Below are 20,249 nucleotides of genomic sequence, written 5' to 3'. Positions count from 1 at the left end.
GAAGGCATGAAAAGCCAGTACAACAAAAAATCCATGTGCACAGACATGTAGTTCTGCTGAGAATTACTATCCAGTGAGTGCATGTGACATGGTAAGAGGAGGCTATGCTATTTCCTGAGACTTTGTTTCTGCCTCTCTTTACTTCCAAAGTTGCCTTATGTACGCCTTGTTGTACAAAATGATCACTGTTATTCCATAATGCCAGACAACTGGTGTTCCTGACCAATTATATCTTATAACCCATTTTGATCCTTAGCCAATACTGTTTTGCGATGCCCTACTGTGCAGTGTTTGTAAATCCTGAGTAGGTCTATAAGTATTGATGTCTGCTCAGATATAAGAATTACTTGGGCTATGCTCTTTCCTGAGCTCCTGATTTTGTCTTCTGATGGATGAAAAGGAGAATTTAAAACTGAATTCTATTTTGCCGCAGAGAACAATATGCCATGAAGAGATATTATCAGTTCTGACTTGTGTGCTCACTGCCTGAAGTGTGATTGATCACCAGGAAATCAAGGTATCATCCCTATAGTTGCTCAGATGCGATGCCTAAGAAATACCCAGATTAAAACACTGGACCCTACTCCACCCCAACTTCTTCTCCATCTCCCCCTAGCCTTTTCTATAAGTGTCCATGATTAAAGAATGTAAGTTTAAGCAGATTCAGTGACAAAACTATGTAATAGGAAATGCAGAGATAAGCTGTGCAAAAAACCCCCAACCCAAAATCCCCAAACCAAAACAACAGCAGTGTTTGTAAATGTTTCCCAGATGAAAAGGGACATAATCTGGGTTTGGATCAGGGTCTGGAAAGGCACTGCTTCAAGCAGTATGTACCTGTCCATTTGTGTAAGTGTGGCCACTGAAGTACAAGCTGCTGAAACCTGGAGCTGGTTTTGCAAAAATGGGGCATATGTTCCTGAAATTTTTAGATAAAATTTTAACCCATAATTTAAGTCCGAGGTAAATCTGAGCCAGAACTCACTGCTTGACTGCAGGTATTTTGTTGTTTTGTGACCCTGGATACTATTAAAGGCAATGTTTCACACTGAAGCTATTAACTTTCTACCTCATGAAGCATATTCTTCCAAGCCCTTCTGGAAATCCATAGCATCAGTTAATTCTTAAGCCTTTAATCTTTGTATATTCTAGGTACAGAAACCTATTACTTATATATTATTTTGAGCTCTATCTTTGTACTAGGCCTCATCCTTCAGTAATGACTCTCCATTGTGAACCTTATTATTGTTATTGTTATTTTTGTTGTTGTTATTATTATTATTTCCATGGCTACAGTACCACTAGTCAGGTTCTTGGTTTTATTTTGTTTTAATGAATTAATGAATTTCATGTAAAGATTTTTTCCATTAAACTAGTGTAGTTGTATTTGATCAGCTGTGGATAATTGTAGATATTAATTAAATTCACACCACTCTTGGGCCTCTGAAATGTTGTATAAATTATGAAACCAGACAGTGGTCTCTAGGCAGACCAAAACCCGTGTATTCCTGACTAAGAAGAAATCAGGTAGAAGCATGAAAAGTCAGAACTTGCCCTATTATTTCACAGAATCACAGAGTATGCTGAATTGGAAGGGACCACAGGGATCATCAAGTCCAACTCTTAGCCCTGCACAAGACCATCCCCGAGAGTCACACAATGTGCCTGAGAGATCACCCAAACACTTCCTGAACTGTCAGGCTTGGTGCTGTGACCACTGCCCTGAGGAGCCTGTTCCAGTGCCCAACCACCCTCTAGGGGAAGAAGCTCTTTCTGATATTCCACCTAAACCTCCCCTGACACAACTTCAGGCCATTCCCTCCGGTTCTGTCCCTTGTCACCACAGAGAAGAGATCAGTGTCTGCCCCTCCTCTTTCCCTCATGAGGAAGTTGTAGATTGTGATATCTCCTCTCAGTCTCCTCTTCTCCAGGCTGAACAGAGCAAGTGACCTCAGTCACCCCTCAAGACCCTTCACCATCTCCGCTGCCCTCCTTTGGACACTCTCTAACAGCTTAATATCTTTCTTATATTGCGGCACCCAAAACTGCATACAATATTCAGGGTGAGGCAGCTGCAGGTCAGAGCAGAGGGGGACAATCCCCTCCCTTCACTGGCTGGCAATGCTTTGCCTGATGCCCCCCAGGACAGGGTTGGCCCTGCTGGCTGCCGGGGCACTGCTGACGCAGATTCAACTTGTCAACCAGAACCCCCTTTCCTGTCACTGCTTTCCAGCATATCATTCCCCAGTCTGTATGAACAGCAAGAGTTGCCTCATTTGAGGGCACTTTTCAAGCAAAGTTCAGGAGGTATTCCTGAGATGTGAGAGTCTGGCCTGTCAGACCATCACATGACAAAACCGGGCAGTGCCTGCTTCTGGAGTCTGAAAACCTTTGAGGCAAGGAGCAGAACAGCATAATGGGAAGGGCTGTCTTCTTCTCCTGATGCTCGAGTGGATTCATGGACTTGAGCACTGAGGAAAAAAAGGAGTCGCTTCCACAGACAAAAAAAGGCTTCATAATGTCACAATGTGGATAAAAATGATGAGTAAGAAAAGAAGCATGTCTTTAACAGAAACATGAGTGCTCTGGGAGCTTGAGTCAGTTAGTGAGTGCAGGACTGTACATTATCAAAGAAAGAGTTATTTATGAGCAAAGAGAGGTGAGGAAGGAAACATCTCCTGCATCACACATTTTCTTTTCCCAGCTCTCTTGCAGTCTGCAACATCATGGCCAAGAAATACACCTTTGAGCCCCAGATGTTGCAAATTTTTCCCACTGCGTCCATAGAAGCTGGCAGGAAGCATGTTCTCATGCTTACACTGAAGCAAAATAATAGCACTACTAATAAGAACAAACAAAAAGAATTCCCTCAACCAAAAAGTTGAAACTCAAACTTGTAATAACATAGAACCAACCCAGGCATATGAGAAGCATTAAACACAGCAGTTTCAGTGATTGTGAGAGATGGAACCAAGTGGTTTAGGTCAAGGGGAGTACTCAGTTGACAGAAGACAGATGTGGGGATGATGATGTTTAAATCCTCACATTTCCTTGGTACATCTCAAGAGGTAGACAAGGTGTAAATCAGAAATGCAGCCATTGATGGCTTGCCAGAGGTATGGCACAGAGAATAAGCAATAAGAAAACAGAAGGCTAATGCTTAGAAAGGGTTTTTTAACACCTATTGCTCACTGTGATCTTTTTTCATAAAGACAAATGATTGGTTTCGAGGGGAAATTTTACTTTTTATCATCTGACATACTTCAGTTATGTATGGAAGATGTGAACCAAAGAGTGAAATGCCAGGCACAAAGACAGATGTGGAATGTTCATCCACGTTAGACTGTCCAGTCTGACTTTTCCACAGGACAGCTTTCTCAGGCAGCTCTCACTCCTCACCTCTGCTCCCCACCCTGTGCATATTCTCGGGTCTGAATAGCTAAGTTAAAAAAGAGGGAATCCTCTGTTTCCCTGGAATACTGTAATTTTCACCAGGAGAATAGAAAAGAAAAAACCTTAGACCCTGGAAGGCAGACAGCTCAGTCTTCTTTCCCTGAAGTCAAAAGCCTCTGATGAACACTTGCCATTTCCAGCTGCATAATGCGATGGATGCATGTTCAAGAAGGTTCTGTTTGATCATTGTTCCTTAGAAAATATATCTCACTCATGAAGGACAGGTACCTGTGTTCATTCTCCCTGTTGCTGAACTCTGAAGAGAGCAGGGATTACAAGTGTGCTGCACCTTCCTCTCAAGGACCAGTCTTTGTCAGGCTGTTCCCTCGTGGTGGACTGACAAATTCTTCACAGGCCTAAATGAATGTCTAGAATTAGATTCTGCTCATAAAACCACATTTTGACAAATATCTGGACAGATGGGAGGAACAGAAAATACCTCTCACCAATCTGCTGGGATGCTGCAGCAGGATGCGAACACTCAGTATGCTTGTGTCTCTGTGAACCAGAAGAAAGGTACCTTAGACCCCCATTTTCCTTGCAAAGAATTCAGATAGTCACTTGTTTGGAGCTTCTCCTGTGTTTCCCATATTTAGATTCCTATGATTCTCAACATGTTGATCCTGCACTCAGCTGTGATTTTTTCTCATTCCCAGGTTTCTGTGTTTCAGTGGTTAGAAATTCACTTTTTAGGAAAAGAAGTAAACTTTGGGCAGCAAACTAGCTCATGGTTTATTTTAAAGGAGATCAATAACACTACATAGAATTAGAAAGCGATTGTTCTTTAAGAATGCTTTATTATGTATTGTTTTTCCCCAGAGAAAAAAAAAAAGGTGAGATTGGAATCACTATTTCCAATCACATTCCCAAATCACTACCTTTTTGAGAAGCATTTTACAATCTGTACTGTCTGTACTCTGTGAAGCTACTTAGAAAATACTGTATTGACAGTAAATTATGGTCTGCAAAGAAAGCCCATACAAAATAAATCCTCCTGTAGTAACTCATATCATAGTGCACTTCTGTTTCACTCAGTCATACATAGTCAGGTAGAGTTATTAGACTCTTATTTCTTTAACTTTTCATATTTTACTCCAAGGTTCTCCATGAAAAACTGTGGATTATTCATTATCCTGTTCTCTACTTGTTAAAGCAAGTCTCTTTCCATGTTGATAAGGGAAAGACCATCTGTCTGATTAAAGCACTCAGATAACCCTTCTCTGATTTTGAGTTCTTATAACTTCTGCTACCTTCGATAAAACTGAAGGTATGCTCTTGTTCTATAAATTTAGACTGGTTTTATTCAGAATTTTCCTTGTCGACATTTTGGGTTGCATCTTAATGCCGTAAGTATAACTTTGTGTCACAATCTACAGTTCTGTGACCAGTCACATCAATACTCTAATAGCATGTATAAATACATTTATATTATTGTACAGCTCTAATGACATTTTTTATACTTAAAAAATGGATCTAGAAGAAGCATAGAATAATACAGAGGAATATAAAGCTCACAAAGTTCTAAATCTAGACTCATAATAATTTGTGACATATTACTAGCTTGGTCATTCATTATGCCAAGACTGTTCTTTCTTCAGAAATGTAAGTCCATGTGCTGATTTGTAGCTTCTATAGGTGGTCAGTCTTTGCCTTCTAATTGCATCTTGAACATATATTACAAAAGTGACTGCCTTCTCCACAGATTCCCAAGACTTTTCAGAAATTTCAGTGTAAAATCAGCAGTTGAGAAAATTTCATAATAAATCTTTCAATTGTATTTTACATATTTTCTGCATCCCCAGAATGAATTATGTTATCCTGAGATCTTAAGCACAATGAGTCTGATGAGTGTTCTATCTAATGACTAAAATGGTACATTATCAGCTATCTAGAAATTGCTGAAAATATTCTACTGGAAGCACACGGTATTCTGTCTTTTTTTTTAACCCACATAATTCTGGTGGTGACAAGATTACTACTTTTGCACCAGATATATTAAAAATATATGAATAATATAATATAATAATTCTGAATACTTGACCTAATTTCTTTTGAGGTGAGCTTAAAGGATAAAAAAATTAACTTTAATTCAGTAGACAAATAAGAGGTTTTATGTCCTTATCTTACTTCAGTGGAAAAGTGTGTTGTTTCCTGTTTGTCTTTGAGGGCAGACTTTGCTCTCCAGAGTTGGAATAATGGCTCTGAATGCACCCTAATGAATGAGCTTTACTGCAAACATTTATCACCATACTATCTGAATCTTTCACCAATATTAATTAACCTATCCATTATTTATGGGTTGTGTTGAGACCTCCAAAGACTGAAAGCAAAAGCTCAAGTTTTCTTGCTCTACTCTCTTCCATAATGATGAATCTAGCCCAGCAGGGGAATAAGAGATCAGATGATAAAGCTGTGAGACTTTTTATTTCTGTAGATAGCGCAGGAGACACAAAGCTAAGTCTTACTGTCCCTACTACTCTGGAAAGTGACAACGAAGGGTAGTGGGCAGAGCAGAAGATGTGACAGGAAATTGGGGCACACAGGAAATCAGGAAACACAGAACAGTGGAATAAGAATATATGCAATGGAGAAGAGGTAAGTTTAATTTTTGGGTTTATGCTTGGTAGTTTTACACTTTCACAATGAAGGGAAGAACTTACAAGCAGATTTGCATGTTCCCATCCCACAGAGACTTTTCCCCAACTTTTCACTGGAAAAATATCATAACCTTCGAAGATATTTTTCTTCTGAAGATCAGTTGATGTTTAACCAAGGAGATTTAAAGACTAAGAGATCAGAGTGCACTCCTTTAGCAAAGGACATTTGGGTGCTATTCTCTTCTCTTGGTTAGTGTTGATGCATCTCATGTAGCATGAAAATGACTCACTTATTCTAACAGATTTTATCCTCACAGACATTTTAATCAAAATCTGTATTTCTAGAAAAAAATTGTATAAACAAACTTCATTTTTATCTGCATTTTTAAAGAAAAATTTATCAAATGTTTCCAGAACAACTGTATTAAAAAGAATCGGGAAGTTTAGGTACCCAAATATCATCCTGCCCACAACTTTGTGTTTTTCCCAGAAGAAAAATGAGGAGAAAATCTAAACTAAAAATCTAAAATCTAAACAGACTGTATGGAACCACTAGACTAGATCCACTAATCTGCTTTTTTATTTTGTATCCTAGCATGCCCACATTTCTAGTGCACCATCTGGTCTTTCAGAAACTGAGCTCTCTTTTTTATGCTGTACCTGTGAATTCAATCATGTTTTGACCACTAACTGTGATAGAAACACAAATGTTTGTCTTCAAACTTATATAGTATCATTTACTTTTAAACTTTTTTTTCATTATTTCAAAATACCTTTTTGCAATATGTACCTTAAAGCTCATAGACCATACACGGAATTTTTCCTGACTGAGGAGCAATTATAAAACTGGGATTTCAGAAATACTAAAACAGTGCAGTTTGTGTTTTTGACATTGGAGAACACTGTCACAGAATCAAGAATCACAGAAATAGTAAGGTTGGAAGGGATCACCGTGGGTCATTTGGTCCAACCATCGTGCTCTAGCAGGTTCGTCCCAGAGCACATGGCACAGGATTGTGTCGAGACAGTTCTTGAATATCTCCAGGGAGGAAAACTCCACAACCTTTCTGGTCAAGCTGTTCCAGTGTATGGTCACTCACACAGTAATGAAGTTCTTCCTCATATTCAGGTGGAACTTACAGTGCATTGGTTTCTGCCCATTACCTCTTGTCCAATTGCTTGGCACCACCAGGAAGAGCCTGGCTCCATCCTTCTGGCACCCTCCCTTCAGACACTTTCAGGCATTGATGATGTCCCTTCTCAGTTGTCTGTTGTCAAGGCTGAACAGGCCCAGCTTCCTCACTCTTTCCTTGTAGGAGGGATGCCCCGGTCCCCTAATTAGCTTTATTGTCCTCCACTGGACTTTCTGCAGGAGCTCCAGAATTGAGGATCCCGGAATTGGATCACAGCACTTGAGATCTGCTTCACCAGAGCTGAGTAGAGGGGCAGGATCACCCTCCTCGACCTGCCAGCAGTGCTCCTCCTAAGGCACTCCAGGATACCTTTGGCCTTCTTAGCCACAAGGACACACTACTGGCTCATGGACAGCTTGTTGTCCACCAGGACCCCCAAGTCCTTCTCTCCAAAGCTGCTTTCCAGCAGACCAGCCTCCAGCCTACACTTGTGCCTGGGGTTATTCCTCCCCAAGTGCAGGACACTGAATTTGCCTTGGTTGAATTTCAGAATATTCTTCTCTGCTGTCATTCCATCATAATTTTGGTTGCAACCATTAAAATGCAATCATCATAGCTAAAACGTAACTGTTAATGGTGTTGTGTTTTACTTGTTTTACTTTGTTCTCCCTAACAGTAACCAAATGTACCTGTCTTTAATCAGCTTAGACTCTTGCTGAAAATTACACTGTTGTTGAAAAAAACTAATAAGCATGCCAGGAACCATATTCTTATTATTTTACAGACTTCATACAGAAACAAAGGAATATATCTGAAAAGTGTGTGTGGAGTAGCCATTACTAACTCTCAGGATCTTTTCTCAAACTTTTAGAGATTAGATTTCTTCCTGGCAGATGAACAAAAGTAGGCATTAACAATTCATAGCACCTACCTGTATTTTTCTCAGTAGCTCCTCTATTCATACTTAACATGCAGAAGGTATATATTGTCTGAAGAGCAAAGCCAACATTAGAAGGAAATATAATGTCATTCTATACAATTGTTCTTCTTCAAAATGGTGCTATTACAGGTCCTGTTACAGCTGGTCGTTGAGGTATTTTTGTCTTTGTATTATCTGAGATCACTTTCTTTTCATGTCAGTTGCAATGTGTTACGATGGGTATAGAAAATATTTTAATAAGAATAATATTTTATAGGCAGCTTTGGAGACGGAAGAACAGTGCTGGCTTTTTGTTCATTGTAATGTCAGTTCACTTGAATTCCTGACTGGCCAATTATTCCAGCTCTGCTGGAAAGCAGAGCAGGTGTTAGGGTAAAACTTTAGAAGTTATGTCCCCATCTGTCTGTAGTTCTCCATGGTGCCCTGAGGCTATACTGTCCCTTCATATCCACTCCTTACTTCCTCAGTGGGGACCAGTAAATGAATAAGACTCAGAGCATAGATAAGAACATAAGGAAGTTGAAAATATGCTGTATATTCATAGCTGCTATGGACTCAGGTAGCTTCTCCAAAGTCAAAGAAAAAATGGCTATTCCTGTGAACAGAATACCCGATGTTATCTATGTGTCTCCTCTTCTACTCAGACTTGTGTTTTTTGTATCTCTGGGAAAAAACCCAAAACAAACAAAAACAAACAATCAAACAAAACTTCTAAACTTTTAAATTCGAAACTTTTTGCTCTTCAGAGAACATTTTTTTTTGGTGGCAAGTCTTAGAAAAGCTCAGCAAATTCTCTTTCACTTCAGTGTTTGCAAGAAGGCTATTCTTATTCTTACTTAAAAGACATGAGTCAGGCTCCTCCTGCCCCTTATCTGGAAGATTTTTTAGTATCTAGATTCATAGAATAACAGAATTGTTTAGGATGGAAAAGACCTTTAAGATCATTGAGCTCAATGTGTTAAGGAAACTTCCCAGTCTGACCATTCAGGACCAGTCTGGCAGTCACACTCCCGCCACCAGAGACTGTCACTGCTGAGACTGAGTCCTTTCACAATGGGTGGTTCCAGTGAGACCATGGGTGCCCCTCTTGACTCCCCACACATCCCACTCACACAGTCAGACCAGGTTTTCTTACTGTTCGGTCCCAGGTTTCCCATAGCAGAGTCTCAGATACCTTGTTCCATAAAGGAATTTATTCATGATGCAGTAACCCAGAAACAGCCTGAGCTGGTGCCTCTGAGGAGTGACCTCCAACAAAGAACCCTTGGGCTTTTATACCCTCACAGTCCAAATGAGCTCAAGTCTTGCTCTTCCTCTGGAGTCTTTGGCTCCTGCTGTGTCTCTCAGTGTCCAATCCCTTGGCTTTACACCCGATCTTTGTGCCCTTTATTATGCAAAGGGTCGGCAGTTCATGGCCTCTTGTCTCTGGCTTTAACCCAGAACTCAGCCTGAGGCTTGCAGTGCAGCTGTACACTGAGCTACCTGCACCAGATATAGTCCCCCATAGATCATTACCAGAAGACTACCAAGTCCACCAATGAGGCATGCCACATCTACACTTCCTGGGATGATGACTCAACTCTGTAAAAATTTGCGAAGTACCTTTTTCAACCATTGATTCTGTACTTGTTTTGCCTTTCGTATCTTAACTGTGTTAGGCCAGAAGCTACGTATTTACTTTTTATAATCTTGGGCTTTGAGTAAGCATAGGTCTTGGGACAGTTACAAAGTGGATTATGCCTCCACAGAGCAAAAGAGAAGTTAAATCTTTCTGAAGACTTTTTCTTGTGCTTCCTTCATGGAATTATTCTTCCAGGGACCAAACCTTCTCTTTACAAAGCCCTTCTGTGATCCTGTGATTCTGAACTGGCTAGGGAAAAAAAGGTCAGTGCAGGTTAGGCTGAGTTACAGTGCAGTCTCTGGATGATTAAAGAAATCCTTGTGGAACACATGTATTTTTATGAGGGGCAGACCACTGAAACTGCCCGTTTAATGTAAAAGTCTTCATAAATTAACTCGCTGAATTTATCTATGCTTTTCTTACTCTGAACCTAAGCTTCACCACAGTTTTTATTTTAGGATCATACAGTTTTTTAGAAAGTCCTTTTGAAAATGACTGAGTGCAGTGTATATTTGGATATAGCAGTGTTCCTGAAATGGTCTCCTGTCTGAACAGTGGCACCTCAAATCTGCTTCTTGAGTGCTCTATCTCTGTTGAACTTAGTTACTGTATGCAATTGAATAAAGACCTAAGAGCTCTTTTCCAAGTATTTCGTTTTCTACCAAATACTCTTACATTAAATGTATGTATACACATATATATTTTTATACACACACACACATACACTGGAAAAAAACCATAGTCCATTGTCTCCAATTAGCCTGGTCAATCCGAGTTCTTGTTTTGTGAAATGACATGTTAGTGCTTTCACTTACTGAGATAAAATATCAAAATCCTTTTGGTAGTTCTTACGAAGTGAATTAGGTCTGCTGTTTTTAAACAAAACAAATTACTTACTGCAGAAGGGATTTCTAGTCATAATCTCTCTGAGCATCCCCCCTTTCTGGAATCCAGACCCTGAACACCACAAATATTGCTAATGTTGGCTAGAAAAATTTTACAGCTGTGCCACTTCCACTCCTTAGCAAAATCTTTATACTGCTTCTTTACAACCATTATTTCGATGGTGGAACTGATTGCTCTTCCCCACTGTTTCCAAAGAGGAAACAAAACTTAAAGAAAAAAAAAAATTCTTTCTTCAGACCAGGAAATAAAGGTAAAAGGGAAAACAGTAAAGACGAGAACTGGAAAGAGACAGCAGAAGAGGGAGAACTGAGAATTCAGTGTTTGGCTTGGTGGTGCTTCCTGCAGTCCTTAGTTGTTTATGCTAGTGTTATTGTCTTTCCTGTTCATTTTTGGTTTTGAAGAGTTTATTTTCTCCAGTGGTTTATCTTGTGAAGGCAACTCATCTGTTGGCCAAACTGAGAAACAAGGAGGGGATGGGAATGTACAGGCAGCAGAGGGGAAAGCAAAGGTCGTGGCTGCTGGCAACGTCCTGGGTCAGTAGAAACTCTGGTGGTACTTCATGCAACAAGAGCAGGAGAACATTGTCTTGTGCAGGTTGTGTTGCTGAGCTGTGTGCTAAGATCTGATATTTCATGAACGTAATTAGATAAATAATTTAGGTCAATCAATTAAATAGATCAATTAATTAACCAATGAATTAGATCAATCAATAATCAATCACAATTAGATACCGCTTGCCAAACTGCAGAGGAACATTCTCTGTTGCAATATGGCATGTAGTAATAAAGAAAGAGTGAAGGCCAAGAAGGTTACATACACCTCCTGGTGCACACAACCATGCACTGGTGACACAACCATGCACTGCAGCAGAGCTGCAAGTGGACACCATTTGCAAGAGGTTCAGGAGAGTTTAACACAGTTTCAGTAGTCCTGACAGACTATGTGGGCAGAAACATTGGGGCTGATGGTAATCTTCTTGAGCAGACTCAGTTATACATTTTACTACTCTAGGGAGATTGTCTAGGTTTGGAAAAGGTCATTGCCAGGGAAAGGTGACCTTGGGTCCAAGAGGAAAAAGTTGAGCCTGTCCAGACAAGGGGAATTTCTAGGGTGTTACAGGCTATGGTGGACAAGAAGAGGGTTAAAAGCAGACCTTGGAGGTCCCAACCAGGAAAGGTAGGGACTTCCCAGGCACCAGAGTGAAGAGTCCATTGTGATTGGGCTCAAACCTGCAATAGATGTACTGAAGAAAAAAGGATCTGTTCACAAGAACAATGCTGGCAGAAGAGCTGCATGTGAACACTTTGTATTTCTACTGTCTGACTTAATAATTTTGAATTTCCTTGGAAAAGGAATTTTCCTGAATCATATTTTAACATAATCTGTCTGAAGTGAAAATCCTTTTGTACCTTAGGGGGAGTAGGTTGTGACGGGTAGTTTAGCTAGACCAGTCTCAAGGCCCAGGCTGATCTGGCATGCTAACATGATCCCAAATGATAGACAAGAACCAGAAACTCAGAGTTTGTACTAATTTTTACTTATGTTGTAATGCATCTTCAGGTCTAGTTTTCCGGTGATTCAGACCAAAGATTCACTAAAGCATGTACAGGCTCCCATGCAGCCTGCATATCTTTTCCATACAAACCAGTAGTATACAGCACCAGGGTGTTTCCACCTAACATCTGGGAGACAGGTGAAGCATTCTTCTGGATTTGGGCTCTGGAAACCTGCATCTCCTTGTCTAGATACAGCCAGTGCCATCAGCGACATCTCCAGCTTGAGCAAAGAGGTGCAGTGGGGTGTGCACATGATGCACTTCACATTACAATCACAAAGGCTCTTCTCTGGAAGAGCAGGACAGAACACTTCTGCGTTACTCAGGATTTTGGGGAGAAATTTTCCACAGCACAAAACCTGTGGGATATCTTACTTCTACAGCAAAGTTAAAAAAGCACGCAAGCCAGAATTTTGCCAGAGGTTATGCATGTGGGGCAATTTCCCAAGAGAAAAGAAGGAATCTGGTAGGTTAGCATGTGCAATACAAAATACATGTTTCCAAGCTGAATGTTTTGCTCCAGCACTAAACAGTTTGCACAAGAAAAGGGATCATTTTAATGATACTGTTTTGCTCTGACCATCAAGAGGTTCTTTTGAGTTTAAAGAAAAACTGGCCAGATGGTGGTTTTCTTCTTAAATTAAAAATAAATAAATAGAAAAATAAATAAATAATCATTCTCTTTTATATAATTATCAAATAACTTTAATGGCCTTTTAAGGGTAGTTCAGAGTCTTTAGGCCTAAGACAGTTTCAAACTACAAAATTCAATCTGGACAAATCAGACTATGAAAAAAATGCTGTTATTTGCTGATGACTTAGGAAAGTGAGCACTTTGAAATCTTGTTTAAAAAAGAAGCCAGTATGCTTAAGAAAGGTAAGTTTAACAGAAAAGGAAGCCTTAACCAAACAAAGAAAAACCTGACCATCCTGCTTTTACAGTAAAGGAAGCCTATAAACACTAGTTCATCGATGAGCTACTGGTCCAAGAAAACTTGAAATACCTAGTGGAAGAAAGACTGATCTGGTAACCTTTTTGCGAGAAAAGAAAAAAATCCTGTTATGCGAACAGATTTCAAAGCGAAAAAATTATCTTCAGTCTTTCAAGATCACCTTCACCTCCTGGAAAGCCCCTGAGTTTGGCTTGGAGAAGATGGCAATTAAGATGTGAGTTAGGTGCATTATTATTGTGCCCACACTGATTAGCAGTCATATTTGAACTGAAAAAAGAAATGAAGGAAGTTTTTATTCTTACTAGCAGTGATTGAAAAGTGTGCCTCTTTTTAAGGCTGAGGGGTTATTGCTGCTGCAGCTAACCCAGCCCAAACTTGTGTCCCATGGGACACGCAGCTGCACAGCAGCCGAGGTCCTACCAAGGACCAGGGCAGATGTGTGCCCAGGGCAGAAGTGTGAAAACCAAGTTGCTCTGGTGCCCTCATATGTAAACAATTGGTGCATATGGTGAGAACCTGCTCATGCTTAGTAGGAGCTGAGGCAGGGGAATCAGAGCTGAAGTAAAGTGTTTGTTCAGTAACTGAACAAGGTGAACAAAACTTGAGATGGACAATGATGGGAGAGCTTTGAGCACAAATACACTCATAGTGAAGTAATCTCCTTCATGTGGTTAACATTGGCTAGGGAAAGGTATTGCTTTTGGTAGTGTAGCAAAACTGGAGGAAATAAGGAAAAGGCAAATAGGAATACGCTGATGGGAAGAGCTTGGAGGAAGACCAAGGGTGGAAGGATGGCAAAAATGTAAGTCTGAACTCAGAGAGCGTAGAGAATAAACTTTAAAATTATGAGGGGAAAAAAGGTAAAAGAATGGATCCTTAACTGGCAGGAGTGTGGATGCCAACCGACAGCAGTGATGCTGACTTGCATGCCCAAGATCATCAGAATTCTGAAGGGTCATCCTGCCCTACAGACATGCTGTCCAGATTTGGTGTAAAGGGAAATAGATTTGCACTTCCATACTTAGAGACCTGTAATTCAGTAGTGCTCAGGTATGTGATTCATTAGACTTAAGAGCTGCAATTAATAGCTTTATTGTCAAGCATAATAGTCTGCATTATTATATAATTGTTATGATTGCCAAGATAATGTATTCTTTTGCTCCTCTACCAATTTCCTCGTGGTTTGCTCATTAATCAATAAACATCTTAATCAGTTGGCATCAGTTGCAGTGCAGTCTCTGAATTAGCTGAGGCAGTGTGATGCTGTGGCTGCAAAGTACTGTTGGAAGGGATGTTGTCTTTCAAAGGCTAAATGTGTATCTGGGGGATCATAAGAGTCTCACAGAGCAACCGTCTTCTGATGAGGTCCATCTTCACTATGGTGCCTCCCACTTGTCTTCTGCAGTCAGGAGCAAGTATAACCTCATACATATATATATATACAAGCGAAGTAAGACTAAGCCTTCATCTCACTGTTTTAAAAATTTGTGCTGCTCTTAAAATGAAGATGTCTTTTTGCCATGAGCAAACTTCAGCTAATGATGCATTTGGGAGTGAGCGTAAGCTGTCATGCAAGGCAACACACAAACAAACCCCCAGTCGTTTCTTGTTCCTCAGGCAACATTTAGCAGCATTTCATTCAACATCAGATGCTACATTATTCTAGAGACTCTTTTATCAACTGCTGTAATGATGATTGCCCCATGGACATTCATAATAGTGCCTAGAGAGGGACACTCCGTTGTTGGGACGTGAAGTGGCTCAGTTGACTTCATCTGGCTTTTTCTCATTTGTGTTAGCCAGGAGATGACCTGTTCTGTCTTTACATATTTTCTTACACTCCTTACAGTCTCAATTATGCTGCCTTTGAGTTAAAATTATGCCACAAATACAAAATTGTGGTATCTGTGCTAAATGCTTCAGTTAGGTTTTAGTTTTCCACTTTTAAGGACCGTGTTTGTTTTTTTTTTAAAGTGAAGATTAATTTCAAATATTTAAAAAAATATTTATAGTCTTTTAAAAACTTCAATATAGTCTTAAAGACTTACAATTTTTAAGAGATTGATAAAGACCACAAGGAGGAGAGGTTCATGAGAATTACCTGAGCAAGAAGCACAGGTGTATTTAATAGAGGCTGGCTGCCTATAATTTCCCTTATACTAGACGGTCTTTGGATTATAGTGTTAGGACCCTTAACTTGCTACATGAAGTATCTTCTTTTAATGCTACTTACAGTGAAATTTATAAATAAATACTTATTCAATGTTGACTTTAGTGCATGCTTTTCCCTTTCTTTGGGGTACTGTTAATGACTTGCATGCAGTTAGGAAAAAAGCACCCCCGGTCAGAAAAAAAAAAGGTGCATCTTTAGCAGCAGCAGTAGTCTTAGGTAAGCACATGTAAACTCAGACATATTCTCCTCTAGCCTCTGCTATTTGGAGTTTCTAGATACCTCGGTTTCTCATAGGCTGTAATCCAGGCACGCCTCATTGCAAAGTTTTACAGCCAGATTTGTGTCAATCCTTTGATACAAATTCATGGCACACTGACAGAAGTATTTCATTGGGAAAAGACTAAGTTAAGGTATTGATAAAGAAGAATTTAAACCTTGAGTTTATACACATCTTTTATAGGCAAGGGAGTGAAAATATCTAAACTGAGAGTCATAATCATTAAACAGCCAATAAAAACATAAACAGCTGATACAAAAAGTGAAATATGAGTATGTGTGTGTATACATATATACTGATTCAAAGAGTCATGGTAGTTAATTAGAGACTTTGTGACTTCATTTCTATAGATCAGCTAATAATCAGTGGCTGGTAGAGATGGTTACCATGAGATCACATGAACAGCAAAAAGACATAAAGAATTTCACCACATGTGTTGTCACAAACTTGTGTAAACTTTTGGAAGTATTTTTCCTATTTCAGTATCCAAAAGAACAGATTTTGTGAAACAGAAGAAAAGAATTGCTTACATTTAAAAATATTTTTAAGAGAAGTGGCAACTTATCATCATCCTTCAACAATCTGTCTGTTTTGCACTCAGCTGTACAGATAAGTGTGGACTCCTGTAAGAAGGATGTCCCTTAATGAATGATATCATTTGCGTAGTGTGCATGCGGTCTTCTACAATTTTTTAAATCCTTAATGCAATTTTTTATAACAAAAGGAGATAGTTATTATATGACAGATCACAAAACTCTCTGCTTCTACTACAATGAGGATCATGTATAAATTGTGTAAAGATTTTCTTTCTGTGTAATTTCTAAATCATATATGAAGCTTTTTTTTTTTTGGGTCACAATAGAAGCAAATAACATTCTTGCCCTTTAATCCAAATGGTTGTCCAGAAGGCAGTAAACTCTGCCTTCAAGAACTGGATTTGTAACTCTTGCTTCGTACTTTTTCTTACAAAAATACACATTCCATAAAATTCAGAGCTTGGTGTGTCTTCTTACAATCAATGAAATAGTTCAACCTCTGCATGACCTAGCTCTGATCTGCTGTCAGCCTTAGGCAGCTTCTCTGTACCTTTCTCAAATATGTAAAAGAACATAACTGGTTTCTTTCAGTGAATCTGTATGTCTGTAAAAAACCCTAGTGCCTTCAATAAGCTCATTTTATCTTTGGATGGATTCACTTAGGACAGCCTTGTTGCGTAACAGCATCTGTAGCAGAAAGCTTGGACTACCCTACATAGAGGATGAGAGGCAGATGTTGAACAGTTGACTGGCTAGTAACAGAGCTGCATCAATCGTCAAACCAAACCTGAGGCTAATTTGTAGGCTGCACAAGTTGACTGTGCTGACTTAGCAGAACTAAGATTAATAAGCTACTTCATATCCCCAGGATAGCTGGTCTCACCTTTTCTCTCATTTTTCATCTATCTTCTTGATCCTTTGGAGCTCTTTTTTTTTTTCATTTCGTTATTGGTAGTGCCATTATAACCCACTCTTTTCTCACCTTTAATTCAAGGGAGGTTGACTTTCACCTCTGTCTGGGGGTTTCATTTTATCTTATCTCTTGAGACCTCCTGCTGGGGAAGCAATCACTACAGCAAATCAAGAGGAGATTCAGACTTGGCTGCTCTTAAGAAAACGGCTGAATGTACTGATCAGCCCTTCCTCTCATCTCTCATTTTGTGTTCAGATCTAAAGTGTCCTTTGTATTCCTGCTTTGAAATCCCTGCATAGGAACCGCTGGACCAGTGCTGAAATCACTGGAGCTTGGCTGCTTTGGGCTAGTTAGCGTTTTGTCCATAGTTATATGAAGGTAAAGAGGAATGTTTAGTGACTTTCAGCTGTATATTATATTAGTTAGTTGGAAACACCTGTGTGACCCAGACTGGATTTGGAGTGGGGAGAGCTTGAGGTACTTGGGTGGGAGATAGGAAGTTCATAAAAACAGCAGGGAAGAGGGAGCTCCTCTGAATTGTAAATGTCAGAAGCATTAAGGCCCAGGTCTGCCAAGTTCAAAGATAAGATGTAAACCTGATCTGTGTCCAAAACTACTGTTCTATGACTAAGGCAGTTAAGGGTGATCAGGGACCTCTACTTCCCACATTAGCCACGGTGACCATAACTATCCCATGGAGCACTATCTGCTGAGACCCTTGTTCTCATCCTTTGAGAAAGCAAAGTGTCCTTATGAAGATGAAATTAACAAAATTATTTGTCCAGTACATTTTACACTAGTAAAACCATACCATGTGACTTAAAATCAGCTTCCCCAAAATCCTTTTGATTTCCTGTGGAGAAAGATTGACAGACTGGGATTTGTTTCAGGGTACTGACTAGATAGCTGGAATCAGTTAAGCAACTTGCATAGCAAGTTGCATTGCTGTCTTCAACAGATACCCTACAGGGCTGTTTGTCCCATGCTATGATAGATGTTGGAATTTATCTTTCTCTGTAAAAGCCTGATTTCTCTACTGATTTAAAAGGACCCTGGTTGACTAGATCAAACTAATTCATAACTCCTGGAAGTTTTCAGCATAAGATACTTCAATCCACTCCTAAAGAAAGCAACAAGTCTTAAGGACACTTTTACAGAATACTTAATTCATGACATCCTGGATCAGCTCCAGTTCAGTAAGTCCACAGAGATTGGTTCTCCTCAGGGTTCTCACCTGATTACAGGTGTATCAAAGAATCATAGAATCAGCTGAGTTGGAAGGGACCTCCGAGATCATCAAGTCCAACCCTTGATCCAACACTGCTGTGGTTACCAGACCATGGCACTAAGTGCCACATCCAGTCTCATCTTAAAAACCTCCAGGGACAGAGAATCTACCACTTCCCTGGACAGCCCATTCCAATGCCTGATTACCCTCTCTGTAAGGAATTTCTTCCTAATATCCAACTTAAACCTCCCCTGGCACAGCTTAAGATTGTGCCCTCTTGTCTTACTGATGGTTGCCTGGGAGAAGAGACCAACCTCACGTGGCCACAACCTCCTGTCAGGGAGTTGCAGAGAGTGATGAGGTCTCCCCTGAGCCTCCTCTTCTCCAGACTAAACAACCCCAGCCTCTCCTCATAGGACTTTAGTTTGAGTCCCTTCACCAGCCTCGTTGACAGAAAGGCACTGGCACGAAGAGGAGTTGTTTTTGTCTTCTTATCCCAACCATGCTCAAAAGAGTACATTTTATCACTCTTTTTCTGCTTCACCCAGTTCATTCCCATCACACAGCAGGAGAGATGTTGAACCTTCATTGAGCAATACTGGATTTAAAGAAAAGAAATGAAAGGTGAACAGACCTCTTCCCTCAAAATGAGCATTGACTGTTGCTTCAGCTAACAGAGCTGATGGGAAAATTCTTATAATATGTAAAGTCTCAGATATTGTACCCAGCCCAAAGCTGTTGTGAGGCATCGCCTCTTAGCCCAGCAAGCCCTTCTCCAGCAGATGGCATTCGTAGCTCGTTTCTCCCATAGAATGCACCGAGATCACACTGATGTCAAAGCTCTCTTGTTTCTGATCAGTATGCACAACTGCCTGTTTCAGCTCTGCACTAAAAATTATAATCCAAGCATCAGTTTCTCATAAAACAGTAAAGGGAAAAAAGGCTATAAATAACATCTGTTTTAATTTTTGTTTTTCTTAAAAGAAAAACATTGGGCTCTTCTCACTTTTATTTTCTCTCTATTATGATGCTCACCAATGGACTTTTAGAAAAATAAAAACAGGTCATGAATTTAGTGTGTATGTGGGCACCTGTACTACTGTAAAGTAAAGCTATTTCACCCTTTCACCCCATCTTTCTATAAGCTGAACCTTTATATAACACATAAAGTTCCAGGAAAATTAATTGCCTTTGAAAAGATGAGGTATTAATCACAATATAATAATAATAAAAGTAGTCAGAGATTATGGTATATTTGCTCATTTTGCCTTGATAGATTATTAATACAAGGACCTTGATACAAGGTCCTTTCTGAGCTTCCATCAAGGTCTAATATGCTGTATTTTTTTCAATAGGCTCCATGTTGATGGGATTGCACATACTAATTAAGATCTTGGAATAGACAAAATGAATATTACTACTTTTGTAGAAATTTGTTTTTCTATTTCAAAGCCTCTGGAACTTGAAAACAAAGGACCAATCAGTGACAAAGACTTGCAGTGCATATGGAACTGTATTAAATTAGCATTCTAAAATATTTTGTGCTATTTGTTCCTATTACCTTCTAATGAATATTAATTTAGCCTTCCAATTTTGTGAGGAAAAGAAACACTTATCATAGGCATAATTCATACACACACATAAGCAAAAGCTCAGATCCCTGTCAGACTCAAATTAAAAACACCAGAAAGGATAATTTAACCAGAATAGCTCCTGCACCAAGTGAATACAGAGTGAGGGAAAAATTATCCTAATCTTTAATCCACCTGCAATTTGCTGCACCTTATTTAAAGATAATGGTGTGCACAAAGTATAATGTTAATTACAAATGTTCTTATCTATGGACTTTCAAAGTGTTATAGCGCTTTCGAATACTGGGCAAAAGATGCTCCCAGGTATGCTTGCATGAAGGAGTAATGCATGCAGGCAAAGTGCAGTGGTATTGCAGAGCATGGCACTTTGGT

General features: G+C 39.6%; 1 long non-coding RNA gene across 1 annotated transcript in view; it reads left to right on the top strand.

Moving 5' to 3' along the window:
* Window positions 1-20,249, top strand: part of LOC135407236 (uncharacterized) — a 62,767-nt gene that overhangs the window by 509 nt on the left and 42,009 nt on the right. Inside the window, exon 2 of the long non-coding RNA XR_010426776.1 lies at window positions 434-517. This is a non-coding gene — a long non-coding RNA (uncharacterized LOC135407236). The remainder of the gene's footprint in view (window positions 1-433; window positions 518-20,249) is intronic.

This window comes from Pseudopipra pipra, chromosome Z (assembly GCF_036250125.1).
Source record: "Pseudopipra pipra isolate bDixPip1 chromosome Z, bDixPip1.hap1, whole genome shotgun sequence".
Classification (NCBI taxonomy): Eukaryota; Metazoa; Chordata; class Aves; order Passeriformes; family Pipridae; genus Pseudopipra; species Pseudopipra pipra.
Note: the sequence above shows the minus strand (reverse complement) of the source record. Positions and strands in the feature narration are given on the sequence as shown.